Below are 12,445 nucleotides of genomic sequence, written 5' to 3' on the forward strand. Positions count from 1 at the left end.
TATATCACAGAGTATCACACAATCACAGTATCACAGCAGTGAGCTGAGTGTGAACTCGTGAACTGGTTTCTGCTTTGTTTGTTGAGTGAAGCTCTGATAAAGAGTGCAGAGTGGATTTAAGACCAGGAGTTAAGACTTAAGGGTCGGTGAGGGCAGGATCAGCCTCTGATCTGACTCCACCTCCTCTGAGAGGGGTTAATAGTGAGTCCTGGTGTTGGAGTCTGAGCGCTGTCCGTGGTGCTGAAGCTCACCAGGCTTCCATCCCATCCTCCTACTACACTACAGCTCATTTACACCAATTTACACCACATCACTTCAACTACCTACTACCACATACAAACACCAGCACAACCAGAACAACCATAACAACCATAACAACACTATAGTGACCTATAACACAGAAGATCTGCACCTAAACTCAAGAAAATACACTGACATAGTGAAAGCAACATTACAAAAAAAAGTAAACCATTTCTTTTAGTTTTTTTTTAGTTTCTTTATTTTCTTTTATTATTTTTAGGTATTGCTTATATATATTTTACTCTTTTATGTGTTTAGTTTTTATTTATTCATCTGTAGTTTCTGTAGTTTCATCTGTTTTTATTAGTTCTATTACCTTTTTTACCTATGATTTTATGATTACTACTCTTAAATTATTTTTACCTTGTTTGTTTTATATCTTAATATTTTAAAATGCATTATTCTTTTTTAAATAATTCTTATACCTTATTAAAATGCTGTTTTTATTTTTTTATTACTTATTCCAAGAATTTCCCCCCCGGGGATCAATAAAGTATCTATCTATCTATCTATCTATCTATCTATCTATCTCTATTTTATTCTATCTACACTTTTGTTGTTGTTGTTGTTGTTGTTGCTGTCTGTCCCTTCCCTATGTAAATGCTCGGCTGCACTGTAAATGAGGGCAACCCTCAATGTACTCCGAGTTTAAATAAAGATTGATTGATAACACCAATAATTATGGATTATTTAGAAGTATTTTATCCTCTTTAGTAACACAGATGTCATAAAGGATTGTTGTCAATCCTAAAGTGGTCAGAGTCACGTGAGTCAAGTGCCAGATCATGTGACGCTTCAGGGTTCCGGCTCACCCAACTACTGAGATTCCCCTCACCTGTGTTCCCCAGTATAAATTGTAGACAATTGTCTTGTGATATATTGAGTATCACAGAACCACAGTATCGTGATATCATCGTTATTATGGGTAATGTATGGTGATAATATCGTATCATGAGACGCTCCTTATCGTATCGATAATATACTCTTTTAAAGAACACTGAGAGTGTAATTATTTCTGATTAACTGGCTGATGTGCAACAAAAACAAATAAATAAAATCATTGAACTTAAAAATAACTTAAAATAGCTTAAGACACTCTCAGTATTGGTCTTAACTTAAGCTGTCTTAACTATATAGTAATAAAAACATCAGTACATGCCGACATACATCACAGTAGGTTATCACAGTAGCTTATATATGTTTTTGGCTATTATATTATTATCAGAACTACTATGCATTGAATGCACTGATTTTGACTTTCTACATTAGATACATTATATTTTCACCAGTTTTTTATATCAAATATTCACTTAAATTAGCCCCAGATCTAGAACAGGCTAAAGACACTCCAGCAACATCTTAAAACCATTAAACTCCAGATATGTTCTCCTACACCTCCACCAATTTCTACACCACTGCTGCAATAACTGACCAAAATAACCCCACCCATAATCACATCCACCAGCGTCCTACACCCAAATACCCACCAGAGAGATTTTCTTATATTTACACCACTGAAGAACACACTGGTCATCACCCCCTGGTGTGAAAAAGGCTCTGATGATTTTTCCACCAGTTTTACTCTCCGCTCATATTACAATTAAATTAAATAACACAACCAGACTGAAGCTAAAGTGCTGCACATCCACCAGGTTTCAATAAACCAGTAAATCCCCCGGAGATTCACCACTTTTCCACTGCAGAAACACACACTGACCCGCACTGTCTGCTCTGAAGACGCTCCAGTGACGATTACAGATGATTACGCTGAATTACAGGGTGAAGATCGACCTTCTCCTGGTCTGAGGAGCTTCTACCAACATTTACCTGTGATTATCACAGAATATCACCCCACGCCTGATACCATTAAACAAAACACCACCAAACACCATAAAACCCTCATTTATACATGAAATACTGATACAACTCTAAACCAAATCTAAATAATTCTGAACTCAACGAAAGGTCCCAATCTAAATAATTCCAAACTCAATGCAAAGAATGTTGAATGCCAAAAACACTAGGTAAATCAGTATGACCCATCACCACCCATCCAACACCACATTCACCACCCAATACCACATCAACCACCCAACCACACATTCACTAACCAATACCACATACACCCACCCAACACCATATCAACCACAAAACAGCATATCCAATATCCAACACCACATCCACCAAACACCATCAGTCACCTTCAAATACCCAACATAACACCAACCAACCAACACCACATCCACCACCCACCCAACACCACATCAACCACAAAACAGCATATCCAATTTCCAACATCACATCCACCAAACACCATCAGTCACCTCAAAATACCCAACATAACACCAACCAACCAACAACACATTCACCACCCAACACCATCAATCACCTCCCAACACCACACCAACCACCCACTCAATACCACATCCACCACCCAACACCACGACCCAAATAACCCAAAACATTGAATTTGGAGCTGAAACCCTTCAGCTGCTCTAAAGAGACTCTTTATGCATTTCTGCTCTCAATACTGATACAAACAAGATCCCTGAACTCCTGAGATCTTCTCCTACATTTACACCAATTTATACACCACTCCTGATACAACTGCCTGAAATAGATCTACCTTACATAATTACATACCCAACATAGTGTACGTTTATTATTTATTACGCAAAATTTCCAAATAAATCAATAATAAGAGCAATATTACTCAAGATTACTCCTGAGATGTTCTCCTTATCAAACACTCCATATAAATAAATAGCACGACACAAACAACAAAAGAAAATACTCACTAAAAAAATATTAATATTTTGAATATTGAGATTTTCTTCTACATTTCCACCAATTTATACACCACTCTTTAAAAAACAGGTGAAAAAATTGACTAAATTGAAGCAATTGGCATTGGTGTTTAGAGCTGAAAACCTTCGCTTGTTATGAAAAGGTTCAAGCAATGTTTCAATAAAAGCAATATTACGCAACATTACTGAACTTCTGAGATGTTCACCTACATTTCCACCACCCAACATCTATAAAACGTCACCCAACATCATCAAACACAACCCAACATCACCCACCATCACCAAACATGACTTAACATCAACCAACATCAACCAATATTAACCAAAATCACCCAACGTCACCAAACACAACCCAAGGTCACCAAACATCACCTGTACTGAACTCCTGATGTGTTATTCTACATTTTTACCAATTTATACACCACTCTTTAAAAAAACAGGTGAAATAAAACAACTAAACCTGAGCAAAATTGGTGTTTAGAGCTAAAAACCTTTGCTTGTTATAAAAAGGTTCAAGCAACGTTTCAATAAAAACAATATTACTGAACTTCAACTACATTTCCACCACCCAACATCACCCAATATCTCCCAATATAACCTAACAAAACCCAACATCCCCAAACACAACCCGATATCACCAAACATCACCTGTGCTAAACTCCTGATGTGTTATTCTATTTTTTTTTACCAATTTATACACCACTCTTTAAAAATAGGTGAAATAAATCGACTAAATTGAAGTAAAATTGGTGTTTAGAGCTGAAAACCTTCACTGTGTTTCAATAAAAACAAAATGACTGAACTTCTGAGATGTTCACCTACATTTCCACCACCAAACATCACCAAACATCACCTGTACCTGCTCACAGAGAGCGCACCTACACTTCTCAAACTACCTGTAAACTCAAACACACACACACACACACACACACTACACAAACCAAGCACTTACCGCGCGCGTGAGCAAGCCCGGAGATCAAAGGAGTGCCTCGCGCTCCGCTCCCTCGGTGCCGCGTGCCCTGTGCTGGGTCTGCTCAGTGTTTCTGCCCCTAGTGCTCGAGCCACCTGCCCCTCCTCCTGCCCCTCCCCCTCCTCCCCCCGGCCCCTCCCCCTCCTGCTGCCCCTCCCCCCCGGCAGGGGAAATCTGCCCTCAGCAAAGATGGAGGTCGCGTCTGACGTCAGCGACCTCAATACAGAGTGGGCGGGGCTTAGAGAAACCCTTTGAACATGACAGAGGATGTTTCAATGGCTTTATGTATCCAGACTGTTTATACTTTAATTCCTTCATATACAGTAACAGATAAATAATATTACACACCTCCTCTCTCTTCTCTTACTTTTTATTTTTTTATGATTTTTTACATTGTAAATTTAATATTAAAGAGTATATTAAAGCTCTGCAGGAACACATGCTTTATAACATTTATTATTGTATACATATATTAACACATTCTTTCCTTTTGCATGACTTTAATTCCATATAGTTTATATTTCAGTGTTTTCAGTTTAAGATTAGGCTAATAAACTACAGGGTTAATACAGTATTATATTAATGCAACACATTAACATATTTGTATTTGTTGTTCTTTGCACAAATTGCACAGTAACCTACTTTGATTCTTCTGATTCCCCTGATTTCCTGATATTCCTGATTCAACTGGTTTTAATTCATTGGATTCTCCTGAATCCCCTGTTTCAACTGATTCTCCTGATTGCCTAATTCACCTGATTGTACTGACTCTCTGATTCACTGGATTCTCCTGATTGTCTGATACACCGGATTATACTGAATCGCTGATTTACCAGATTCTCTAATTCTACTGATTCCATGATTCTTTTTATTCCATGATTCACCGAATTCTACTGATTTCCTGACTATATGAATCACTAATTCTCTGATTCAGAGACCAACCCACACAGTAGGGGTGGGAATCGTTTACTATCTCACGATTCGATTCGATTCCGATTTTGGGGGCCACGATTCGATTCAAAATCGATTTTTGATTCAAAACAATTTGAATTATAAAAATTTCTGCTTCTGGCTTATGAATCTTATTGAAAAAAAAACCCTCCATAATATACACTGGTCCTGGAGCAGGTAATGTGTTACAAAAACAATAAAATGTGCAGGAATGTGGGTCCTCAGTGACAGAGGAATCACTGGGATATCACAATGACGTTAATGAACAATAAATAAATAATAAATAACACTGCTTTATTACCAGGCTACTAGCGGTGGTGTGTAGGTGACGCTGCTGGGCTGATGTGATGATAGCAGTGGAGCGCTAAAGTTCAGGAGCAGCTGCTGATTAACTAGTTAATTTAAGGTCGTTGTATTTCTTCAGAAAGGGGGCAGGAGGTGGAGAAATTAATTCATATTGTCCATTCCTTAATTCCTCTGTGATGAGGAGCTGAAATTAGCTCTGATTAGCTTATTGTATTTTTCCGTTCCGCCTTAAATGCTGCAGCCCGCTGCCACCTGTAGCGTTATTTAAGGTGGAACTGGAAAGTTAGCTAGTTAGCTAGCTAACAGTTACTGAAACTAACTACTAGCGATCTTTTTTATGCTTGTTATGAAGCATTCTGCCATAAAACATTGAAACTACACGTTAATCTAAGGTAATATAGTGCTTGTTCTGCCATCTTACCGGTGATTCTCAAACACCTACGCTCTGTGTGTGTCTGGAAGATCTCCGTTTGAAAGGACAAGCGCTATCCCCAGGGTTGCCAGGTCCAACAAAAATACCCAGCCCAAAATCAGTCTAAAACCCGCCCCTCAGAATCGATTTTGGGACATTTTAAATCGATTCTGAATCGTAGTAAATGAGAATCAAGATTCTTATGTGAATCGATTTTTTGGCACACCTCTACCACACAGTACCATTATATCAGAACCAGAACTGAGAGAGAGAGAGAGAGAGAGAGAGGTGACTGTATTGAGATGAAGGTTGGAGTATAAAAAGTGAGATGAAATATAGAGACAGCTAAAGGGCAGAACTCCACATTAATAACACACGAGTGTGAGTGTGTGTGTGTGTGTGAGTGTGTGTGTGTGTGTGTGTGTGTGTAAGTGTGTGTGGTTATGAATACACTGCCTGATGTCTGATACAGTGTTTGACGAGAGTTCTGAGAAGATATGTAGCATATCATTAACATTGTGGAGGGATACGTATGCAATATACAGGGTGTAGTGTGGCAGAAAGTAGTCCCTAAAGAAAACTGTATTCGTTCAGACGGGTATCTTAAACCCCCACTCTGATCAGGGGTTTGAGATAAACTGAGGTGTTTCTACTGCTGTAATTTGTCCTGGTTATTAAAGTGATGCTGGGTGGTTGCTAAGGGTTGCTAGGATGTTGCTAAGGTATTGCTATGGAATAGCTGCTGGTTGCTGAGGTGTTGTTATCTAGCGGTAGAGTATAACCTGGTTGTAATCAGAGCTCTGATACAGGGGCTGCTGTTGATGTGGGTCGGTTCTGATGTTCTGCGCTGAGCTGAGTGATGGGTTTTATTCTGTGACAGAACTGCATATTTAACAAACCCACGCTAACGCTAATTAAAGCTCATTTATTCACCCACCACCCTCTCACCCACTACTGTCACTCAGCCCAGAGAGAGAGAGAGAGAGAGACAGAGAGAGAGAGAGAGAGAGACAGAGACTCTGGGACAAAAGTGTGTTTAGAGGAGTGTGTGTTAGAGGAGTGTGTGTTAGAGGAGTGTGTGTTTCTGTATGTAGTTCACGCTGTGTCTCTGTGTGGGTTTAATTACACACCCCACTGGAGACGGCATCGTTATGGGGGGGTGGTGCTCATATGAAATAATAAAATAAATCACAGACCATTTTCCGAGAGTGTCTGAGTAGGTAGGCATGTCCTGATGTTCACTGCTATCTTACCCCCCACCAGCAGTGTATTATCACTCCTTCCTCCTGCCTGGTTTAAACAGCAGCAGAGCTTCTGAATATATCTACACTGATGGGCGTGGTGTTCTGGAAATGAGGTGTGTTCAGGTACATTTCTGGAGTTTTATCTTGTTTATCTTGGTAACAGAAAACACAGGAGCTCCACTGACTGAATACAACCTAGACAGACGCCAACAGTCAGACGTTCATCGCTATCTCGGTAACACAGGCGCCGTGCCGAGCCGAGCTGAGTGTACACCCCCACTTATTACACACACATGAACACACAGCAGCACAAACCCAACTTTTACATCAACAATAAACAGAATAGTAAATAAAATAACATTGCTGTTCCCGTAAATGAGCTGCTGGAGCTCCTTCACAGCGTCAACCAGCAGCTCAGTTCCCTCTGCTGAGAAGAGTTTGTTGGACACGTCCAGGTAGCTGCACCGTTACAATAGCAATCCACCAAAGACAGAGCTCACCTGATCTACTCTTAAAGAGAATGATGAGCAAACAGATAAAACTCTGATTGGTTTACTATATTGGTAGATAGCAAAGACACACTGACACACCCTAAATCAAGTTGCACAGTTGACAGCTCGCCATCACTAATAAATCACTAATAAACAGGCAATTGCAGGAAAAATCACTGAAATCAGAATTAAAATCTGAATAAAAACAGCAAAATTAGATTACAAATTTGAATCAGTATCAAAATGAGATTCAAAATAAGAATTAGAAACAGAATAAAAATACTGAAATCAGAATGTGAATCAGTATTTGATTGTTCCTGTATTACACACTTCTCTACATCACACTCTCACACTCCTGCTGGGAGTGAGAGATTAGGAGGCGTGGTCTGTGACTGTCCGTCATCACAGTAATTACCTGTCGTCCAGATTAGCGTCTCCTCCTCATCCCCCAGAGGGACGTCCTGACCCCGCAGTCACTCAGAGGTGAGAGGAACGGGGGAAGCGGGTCAGTACTGAGGGAGAGTGGACCGGGTCAGTACTCTACACACTGAGGAGTCCTGGTTCTGTTCTGTTCATCAGTAAACGGGTTTCAGTGTTCCCTAGTTAATCTGAAAACAGGGAGGAAAAGTCCTGATCTGAACTGTTCAGAACTCTGTGTAGTCCTGGATTAACTGCACTGAAATAAAAGATCAGTAAAATTTACTTTAAAAAGTTTCACAATTTTCTGCATTTGCTTTTTTTAAGTAACTTCAACTCGGTTTCAAGACTTAAATGTTACATCGAGTAAATAAGTGAACTGAACTTCAGTCAATCCTTTCTTTTAGTAAACTTTACTTCATTTCTGCACACAATATTACCTAAGCACAATTAATTAATATATACAATATTACTCTAATAATTTATGATATATAATATATTATAATTCCTGAAATTTAAATATTTTTAGTTAAAACACACATTCAAATATTTACATAATCTCAAAGATTTATTTTGTAAACAGACCAAGTCTCACTGTCTCAACACGTGGATGGTGTGTAATATATTCTTTTTAGTAAACTAAATCCATCCATGTGTTGAGACAGTATTTTTAAATTTCAGGAATTATAATTTATTATGTATCATGCCTAAATGTCCTTCGGGATAAATAAAGTATCTATCTATCTATCTATCTATCTATCTATCTATCTATCTAAGAAAGGATTGATTTAGCAAAAAAATATATATATATTTTTTTAGTGCTGCTAACCCTGGCTAGCACTGCTGAAGCGTTTAGCCGCTAATGCTAATGCTCCAGCCTTAGTGCTGGAGAAATTTTGGAATCTAAGCTAAAACTGTAAATAAACGGAAAAACTTTACTCACCCAAATAAACAGATTTCAGGAGATAAATCTGCGTAGGTTAACACCCAGCACTCGTTTAACTTTAAAAGAAAACCTTTTTTATTACAGTTTTGTTTATTAAGCTTAGCTTTACTTTTTTAGCTACCTATCCAGCAGCAAGACCTGCTGAATTAGAAGTTCCTTTTAGCGTCTGTTAAAATACGCCTTATAATCCAGTGCTCATTATATATGAAAATAAACCATAAAATAGATGTTCATTAATAGTGTGCTTTATAATATGGTGCCCCCCCCCAGTGCGAACAATACGGTAATAAAATTATTTAAATTAAATGCATGACGGGTTCTGTTGTATGCGCTGAGTCTGTAGTGTGTACGTGATCAGCAGGCTGTACCTGTACATCAGGTACCTTCCTACATTCTGAGAGTTCTGCTCACTGACTGGCCTGATTCTGTCCGTCTCCTGATGAGGACCAGCCCACCGTCCCCCCGTCCACATCCACCCCCACCACCACCGCCGCCGTGTCCACTCCATCTACTGTCACACTGACCAGTAAAGGAGGACACAGTGCCAGACTGGAGACGACGCTCCATGCATCAATTCCTCACCTGCACCACCTTAGCGGCTAACCACCCCCCCCCCCCTGCAGATCTGAATACCTGTGGACAAATACTGTATACTGTAACTCAGTCTTTGGCCACGTTCACACAGCAGGCAAAAGGGGATACATTTTTATCTTTTTGGTAATAGTGTAATCTGTAACACAGGTGTGTTATCTGTGTGGCAGTGTAAACGACAAAAATCACTAAATCTGATATTTATAGTTGGGTTTGAACAAATTAATGAATTTACACTTATATAGCGCCTTTCCAGAAACCCAAGGACGCTTTAAAGTTTACACCTTTTACACTCAACCATTCATACTCAGCACTCATCCACACACTGGTGAGAAGCAGCAGCCAATAGCGCACAGCGTACTCTCAACCAGAAACAACCTCCACCTGGAGGACTGCATCCAGCACTACAGCATTTACCCAGAACATCATCATTCTCTTTAAGAGTAGATCAGGTGAGCTCTGACTTTGGTGGATTGCTATTGTAACGGTGCAGCTACCTGGACGTGTTCAACAAACTCTTCTCAGCAGAGGAAACTGAGCTGCTGGAGCTCCTTCACAGCGTCAACCAGCAGCTCAGTTTCCTCTGCTGAGAAGAGTTTCATTTACGGGAACAGCAATGTTATTTTATTTACTATTCTGTTTATTGTTGATGTAAAAGTTGGGTTTGTGCTGCTGTGTGTTCATGTGTGTGTAATAAGTGGGGGTGTATGCTCGGCTCGGCACAGCGCCTGTGTTACCGAGACAGCGATGAACGTCTGACTGTTGGCGTCTGTCTAGGTTGTATTCAGTCAGTGGAGCTCCTGTGTTTTCTGTTACCAAGATAAACAAGATAAAACTCCAGAAATGTACCTGAACACACCTCATTTCCAGAACACCACGCCCATCAGTGTAGATATATTCAGAAGCTCTGCTGCTGTTTAAACCAGGCAGGAGGAAGGAGTGGGAATAGTTTCTTGGTGTGGTGTATTTTATTAGTTGTGTAAACAGTAAATAAACAGTAATAAAATGTGAAATGAGATCTCTGATCCGGTTCCGGCGGTTCTATTCTGGGCTGGGTTCTGTGGGTGGTGTTCTGTCTCCTCCTGCAGCAGATATCTGATCTCCTGATCTCAGGAGAAGAGTGATCTCCTGCAGACTGAGATCACTCTCCTGCAGAAACCGGATTACATATTCATACATGCACATCTCACTCCCACTCTCACCCTGACTCACTCCTCTACCACTGCTCTATCACTCCTCTATCACTCCTCTATTACTGCTGCATCACTGTTATATTGCTGCTTTATTACTTGCTCTACCACAGCTCTATTCCACCTATACTATTGCTCTATTACTCCTTTACCACTGCTCTATCACTGCTTTATTACTGCTCTATTACTGCTGCATCACTGTTATATTACTGCTTTATTACTGCTCGATCACAGCTCTTTTTCTCCTATACCACTGCTCTACCACTGCTCTATTACTGCTTTATTACTGCTCTATCACTGCTGCATCACTCCTCCAGTATCACTGCTCTATCACTGCTCTATCACACCTCTATTACTGCTGCATCACTGTTATATTACTGCTTAATTCCTGATCTATCACAGCTCTATTCCTCCTATACCATTTCCCTATCACTGCTCTATCACTCCTCTATTGCTCCTCTATCACTGCTGCATCTCTCCTCCAGTATCACTGCTCTATCACTGCTCTATTACTGCTTTATTACTGCTCTATCACTGCTGCATCTCTCCTCCAGTATCACTGCTCTATCACTGCTCTATTACTGCTTTATTACTGCTCTATCACTGCTGCATCTCTCCTCCAGTATCACTGCTCTATCACTGCTCTATTACTGCTTTATTACTGCTCTATCACTGCTGCATCTCTCCTCCAGTATCACTGCTCTATCACTGCTCTATTACTGCTTTATTACTGCTCTATCACTGCTGCATCTCTCCTCCAGTATCACTGCTCTATCACTCCTCTATTACTGCTCTATCACACCTCTATTACTGCTGCATCACTGTTATATTACTGCTTAATTACTGATCTATCACAGCTCTATTCCTCCTATACCATTTCCCTATCACTGCTCTATCACTCATCTATTGCTCCTCTATCACTGCTGCATCTCTCCTCCAGTATCACTGCTCTATCACTGCTCTATTACTGCTTTATTACTGCTCTATCACTGCTGCATCTCTCCTCCAGTATCACTGCTCTATCACTCCTCTATTGCTCCTCTATCATTACTTTATCACTCTAATGATATTTTATATGCTGTACCACTGCTCTATCACTCCTTATATCCACACACTCTCCTGTTCACTCTCTGTATATCCATTGTTCACATTTATAACCTCAAACTGTGTTTTATTATAATGGTTTTGAATGTGTTTGTTTTGTTAAAATAGACTAAATATTATTCTATTCCATTAAATTCTATTCTATTCTATTGTAACATAATTTCTGTCTAATGGAGATTTTAACTGATTACATGTTTTTCTATATGTAGTTTTATTTTATTTATTTTACTAGAAATTACAAGAAACTCTAAAATCGCAGGAGTTACTCAAATATTTAACACTTTTACTCTCTAAACACCTTCGAATGCATTTGTTTTATTTAGTTCAATATAAATTGTAATTAAATTTTTTTTTGGACTCATTCGTTTTATGATATATTTTTTAAATATTTTTTATTATTATTATTATTAATTTATTTTTAGTAGTGTTCATTTATTCTGTACTTTACATAATTTTATTTATTTTTATCTATACTGTTTTCTGTTTTTATTGCACTGTAATCTTTCTTTATCATTTTATACAAATTTCAATATATACTGTATATTCTATATAACATCTATATACCGAATAAAGATATTATATCTATCTTTACAATCTACCTTTAATTTATCATTAGCTCTCCGTGTCATTATGTGCCATAAAAATAAAGTTTTCTTACTATTATTATCAATATTCAAAATATATACGTTGAATTAGTTAAATTTATCTGATAAAGT

At 38.9% G+C, this 12,445-nt stretch overlaps 1 protein-coding gene across 2 annotated transcripts in view; it reads right to left on the reverse strand.

Moving 5' to 3' along the window:
- snap25b (synaptosome associated protein 25b) overlaps positions 1–4,160 on the reverse strand; it is a 66,870-nt gene extending 62,710 nt beyond the window's left edge. For both annotated transcript variants that reach the window (XM_007238375.4, XM_022664745.2), the window contains exon 1: positions 4,060–4,160. The gene's annotated coding sequence lies outside the window, so the exon portion shown is untranslated. The remainder of the gene's footprint in view (positions 1–4,059) is intronic.
- Between the last annotated feature and the right edge of the window lie 8,285 nt (positions 4,161–12,445).

The sequence above is a fragment of the Astyanax mexicanus genome, chromosome 14 (assembly GCF_023375975.1).
Source record: "Astyanax mexicanus isolate ESR-SI-001 chromosome 14, AstMex3_surface, whole genome shotgun sequence".
NCBI lineage: Eukaryota > Metazoa > Chordata > Actinopteri > Characiformes > Acestrorhamphidae > Astyanax > Astyanax mexicanus.